At 42.3% G+C, this 6,000-nt stretch overlaps 1 protein-coding gene across 1 annotated transcript in view; it reads right to left on the bottom strand.

Annotated features, from left to right (window-relative positions):
• The window catches only part of SHOC1 (shortage in chiasmata 1), a 120,694-nt gene extending 117,553 nt beyond the window's left edge, over positions 1–3,141 (bottom strand). The window contains exon 1 of the mRNA XM_075128844.1: positions 2,872–3,141. The gene's annotated coding sequence lies outside the window, so the exon portion shown is untranslated. The remainder of the gene's footprint in view (positions 1–2,871) is intronic.
• Positions 3,142–6,000: the final 2,859 nt, after the last annotated feature.

Raw genomic sequence — 6,000 nt, forward strand, 5'->3', positions numbered from 1 at the left:
CAGGGGAGTATGATTGGTTTAGTTTTACCTGCAGGGGAATCAGGTTTCAAAAGTTTGGGAAACTCTGCTTTAGAATGTCCTTTCAAGTGAATGAAACATCAATACATACAGTACCAACTGTGTCCAACAACACAAGAATATGTTTGCAGTAGGGCTGTCAAGTGATTAAAAAAAATTAGTTGTGATTAATCGCACAATTAAAAAATTAATCACAATTAATAACTGTTAAACAACAACAGAATACCATTTATTTTAAATATTTTTGGAGGTTTACCACATTTTCAAATATATTAATTTCAGTTACAACACAGAATACAAAAGCATACAGTGCTCACTTTATATTTATTTTTTATTACAAATATTTGCAGTGTAAAAATAAAAAAAATGTATTTTTCAATTCACCTCATACAGGTACTGTAGTGCAATCCCTTTATCATGGAAGTTGAACTTAGAAATGTGTATTATGTCCAAAAAACCTGCATTCAAAAATAAAAAAAAATGTAAAACTTTAAGAGTCTACAAGTCCACTCAATCCTACTTCTTGGTCAGTCAATCACTCAGACAAACAAGGTTGGTTACAATGTGCAGGAGATAATGCTGCCTGCTTCTTGTTTACGTCACCTGAAAGTGAGAACAGGCATTTGTGTGGCACAGTTGTAGCTGGCGTTGCAAGATATTTATGTGCCAGATGTGCTAAAGATTCATATTTTCCTTGATGCTTCAACCATCATTCCAGAGGACATGCTTCGCTGCTGCTGATGGGTTCTGTCTGATAACGACCCAAAGCAATGCGGGCTGACATGTTAATTTTCATCATCTGAGTCAGATGCCACCAGTAGAAGGTTGATTTTCTTTTTTGGTGGCTTGGATTCTGTAGTTTCTGCATCAGAGTGTTGCTCTTTTAAGACTTCTGAAAGTATGCTCCACACCTCGTCCCTCTCAGATTTTGAATGGCACTTCAGATTCTTAAAGCTTGGGTCCAGTGCTGTAGCTATTTTTAGAAATCTCACATTGGTACCTTCTTTGTGTTTTGTCAAATCTGCTGTGAAAGTGTTCTTAAAACGAACATATGCTGGGTCATCATCCGAGACTGCTATAACATGAAATATATGGCAGAATGTGGGTAAAACAGAGTAGGAGACATACAATTCTCCCCCCCCAGGAGTACAGTCACAAATGTAATTGACGTATTATTTTTTTAACTAGCATCATCAGTATGGAAGCATATCTTCTGGAATGGTGGCTGAAGCATGAAGGGGCATAGGAATGTTTAGCATATCTGGTATGAAATACCTTGCAATGCTGGCTACAAAAGTGCCATGCGAACGCCTATTCTCACTTTCAGATGACATTGTAAATAAGAAGCAAGCAGCAAAATCTCCTGTCAATGTAAACAAACTTTGTTTGTCTTAGTGATTGGCAGAATAAGAAGTGGCACTGAGTTGACTTGTAGGCTCTAAAGTTTTACATTGTTTTGTGTTTGAATGCAGTTATGTAACCAAAAAAATAAATAAATCTGCATTTGTAAGTTACACTTTCACGATAAAGAGATTTCACTTCAGTACTTGTATGAGGTGAATTGAAAAATAGTATTTCTTTTATCATTTTTACAGTGCATATATTTGTAATCAAAAATAATAATATAAAGTGAGCACTGCGCGCTTTGTATTCTGTGTTGTAATTGAAATCAATATTGAAAATGTAGAAAAACATCCAAAAATATTTAATAAATTTCAATTGGTATTCTATTGTTAAGTGTGATTAATCACAATATATTTTTTTAATTGCGATCAATTTTTTTTTAGTTAATGGCGTGAATTAACTGCGATTAATTGACAGCCCTAGTTTTCAGCCATAACTAATTTTTCAGGAAAAGCAAAAAAGTAGATTTTTAGGTTTTGTCTTTATCAAGATTAACTTGGCAACAATCCTTATCCTGCATATTTTATGGCATACACTTAACAGAAATAAACTACATGCTTAACAAGAAAAATAAGTATTAAATACTATACATTAGCAACACAGCCAGGTAAATGCTGTATGGAATCAGTGAGCCTGATTCTGATCTCATTTGCATTAGTGTAAGGAAACCAGGACTGACTTCATGAAGTTCCATTGGTGTAAAGAAAATGTAAGCTAAACACCAGTTTTTATTTTGACTGACTGCACAAGTATAATACTGCATTAATGTACCTTTTGGAATATACCAAACGAGGGCACGCCACCGTGACTTTGGACACTACTAGGTACTACACAAAGCAATAAGTGTTTGCAGGATAGTATACACATTTTGTAAACTTGTGTACCTTTTTGGTTAAATATCTTATATAGTTATCTAAAATGCCATTTCCAAATCATCCTTTCTCAACCCCAAACAAATAACGCTGTAATTATGAATAAGAGGAACGCGTGTATCAAAACCTGACCTTAAAAGATTTGCACTTTTAAATAAATCTGATTGTAAATTTAAACAACTCTACATTGAGAAAAACGCTGCCTGAAGTCTGCCAAGCATAAGAGTTTTTGTGTGGGTCTTAATTTTACTGTGTCCTTTCATACAAACAGGAACCCCAAAACCACCACCTCTCCCACATTGCAACTTCCCTTCCTGCCAGAACAGATGTTGCAGCAGGGGTCATGCAGTTCATTTTTTCTCCTCTCCTATTTGTGCCACTGTAGCTCTCCTCTCCCCGTGATGGTGCCACTGCAGCTCCCACTCACCTTCCCCTTCTCAGCTTCACTGCAGCCCCCTCCCTGTGTCAATGTCCCTTTAGCCCCCCCTCCATGTCAGCATCACTGCAGCACCCCTCTCCTTCCCTGTGTGTCATGGCAGCCCCCCTCCCTGTCAGTGACACTGCAGCTCACACTCACCTTCCCCTTCTCAACAACACTGCAGCCCCCCCTTCCCTGTGCCAGTTCACTACTGCAGCGCCCGTGCCCCGCCACTGCCTCTCCACGCACCGCCTCCTTCAGGCTCTTCCTCCCGCCACTGCTGCTCTCACGCGCTCCCCTGGATCCCAGGGCGGGAAGCTGAGCTGGGCCCTGATTGGCCCCTTGGAGCCTCGCGGCAGCAGCGCCCGCCGTCGCCCGGAGTCACGTGGGACCCGCTCTCGCGATCACGCGGAGGCAGGCGAAGCCCGTGACGTTGAGGGGAACTGATCAGGGGAGTGGCGGGACGGGGCGAAGTGATGAGCGCGAGACCCGCCCAACGGGCTAGAATGGGGAGGGGCCCCCGCCCCTACGGAGCTGCCACAAACCCCTCCCCATCGCGGGGTGTTTGATCCCTTGCCACAGCGCCCCCTGTCGGCTCAGACCAGGCCACCTGCTGGGTGCCCCCCCCACCCCCCACCGCCATGTTAGCCTGAGGCAGTGCAGCTGCTAAGAAGGACCAGCCGGGGACACCCTCCCCCCCCAGCACTCTGTGCCCAGTCTGCCCTCTCCGGGCGGGGGGTACTCAGGGCAGGCACTCCCCCTCCACCAGCACAGCACTGGGGGGGTGAATGGCGGGGACATACGTTCCCCTCCAGCTCCCAGGCCTCTGCTTGTACATCTGTATGCCTACTTCCCAGGTTGCCCCAGGGAAACTGGCGGCTCTTAACAAATACACAATGGTGGTGAGGTGGCTGGATGAGTAACACAGAAAATGGGGAGCCGTCCGGTTCCTGGTGGCTAGCTTTCCACACAAGCCATGCAAGCAGCTGCTGGGGCCTGGGCCTTAAGAGCAAACTGCACCACTGGACAAGAGCAGCCCCATTTCCCAGATTTTTCTGGAAGAAGCATGAAACTTATCGACACACACTTGCGTGCATGCACATTTACCCAGCTCATCACCACACAACTCACAGCGACCGCATAATCACCCATACACTTACACAAAACTCCCTGTCAGCAGCCCCCTCTTCTTCCCTGTGTCAGTGTCGCTGCAGCCCCCCCCCCACGTGTGAGCTTGAATGCACAAAACTCATAATTGCTCATACCCACGCGCACAAAATTCATTGCACATGCAGCTCATCATCACATATGTGCACACACGAAAAACATCATCACACATGCACACATCAACAGCCACGTGCGCACGCACAAACAACTCATCACCAAACAAATAAATACCTCCCACAGACATGCACCATCACATGCACACAGAGCTCATCACCACACAAAACTCTTCCACACACCCACACCAGGCATAAGGCAGGAAGAAGCCAGAATTATCCCGGTACCCTCCGTCAATGGAACTTGAATAGGAGAGCAATCATGAATCTTGACAGCAACTTTGGATCTCTACTTGATTGGTAGGGTTTGCCTTGCTGGATTTCCAGTAGAAGGTATTTGTTATTTGTTCTGGGCTACTTGAGGCTTCTTTTGTAATTCAGGTACTAAAATCTGAATCTCATGAGCAAGGGGGAAAGGGGATTAATTCTCCAACCTCCCCCAGGAATTCAAAGGTACAGATGGAAAGCACCAGTTTCTCCTGTACGCCCATAGGTTGTTCTCAATCAGACAGTGTCATGTGCAGGATGTCGGACTAGATGATCATAATGGTCCCTTCTGACCTTAATGTCTATGAGTCTATGAAGAACAACAAAGAAAAGGCATAACAAATCTAGATATTACATGCAGGCAAACAGAAAGACTTCTCAGGCCACTGTGACCTTAGGTTGAAGGAAGAAGAGTATCTTTATTTCACTGTGAACTCCCTTGTCTATGCAGGGATTGAAAAGGGAGAAAAAGAAGCAGGAGAATGAAGGATGGAGAAATTGAACTAAAAGATAGTGAGAAATAGGTGAATGAGGGTTAGATATGTATGCAGGGACAAGGAGGCTGAGAGGGGGTAAGAGAAACAGATCAGGAGAAGGAGGTTTAACCAAAGGCAGCAGAGAAAAAACTAGAATAAATGGAAAAAATTGTATAAAATAATACTAAATATTAGGAAAAAGACAATAATAAATGGAAGAGTAGAAGGCGAAGAGGGATGAGAATTCAAAACTGAAGAGAAAAGAGACAAATTAAAAAAAGAAATCCCTTAAAGATAGTGGGCAGCAAAGATTGCACAACGTGAGACAAGTTAAAAATAAATGGAACATTTTATGAAGTATTAAACATGACAGGAAAATGAGTCTAAAGAAAATACATTCAAGAGAGTTGGGGCCAGATTAAGATCTACTTTAAATCTGGAATAACTCGAATGAAATCAATGGATTTATGTCTAATTTACGCCAGTACACATCCAACCAGAATCTGACCTTTGGAGTTTAAAAGAGACAAGAGACAAGGAAAGAAGAGCAAAATATGGCAGGCAATACTGTTAATTTACTCTTTTATTGGAAGTTTGCTGGAAGTATTTTATATGATAAAATACATTCACAAATAATGATAATATGTGTCTGTATGTAGACATTTTCATTTAATTAAATGAATCATAGAATATCAGGGTTGGAAGGGACCTCAGGAGGTCATCTAGTCCAACCTCCTGCTCAAAGCAGGACCAATCCCCAATTTTTGCCCCATATCCGTGAATGGCCCCCTCAAGGATTGAGCTCACAACCCTGGGTTTAGCAGACCAAAGCTTAAACCACTGAGCTATCCCTCCCCCCCACATCACAAGACACATCCATCTGACATTTTGTCCTATCTTCTTGTATTTTAAAACTATCTAAGAAGAAAGTGAAGAATTTGCTACCTGTCATGAATAAAAAGACTTTTTATCCACAACTCATCTATATCTAAGACTGGAAATATCCTCTTGGTTTTATTGTTGGTGCTATTTCACCCCCATTTCTTTTTTCTTATTTCATGGTGTTCAGCTGAAAAAACCTTATTGCTGTAACTGCAGCTGCTGTTTCTACTTGTTCTCAGACAAGGTGGCAGTAGTACACTTAAATGTTTTTATTTAAATATCAATGTAATACCTAGGGTGAGCATACAGGATAGTAGATGATCTCTGATTATATGTTGGGTGTGTGGGGGGGGGTAAACTCTGTGTTCTTCATTTTAAAGGAT

Source organism: Caretta caretta, chromosome 5 (genome assembly GCF_965140235.1).
Source record: "Caretta caretta isolate rCarCar2 chromosome 5, rCarCar1.hap1, whole genome shotgun sequence".
Classification (NCBI taxonomy): Eukaryota; Metazoa; Chordata; order Testudines; family Cheloniidae; genus Caretta; species Caretta caretta.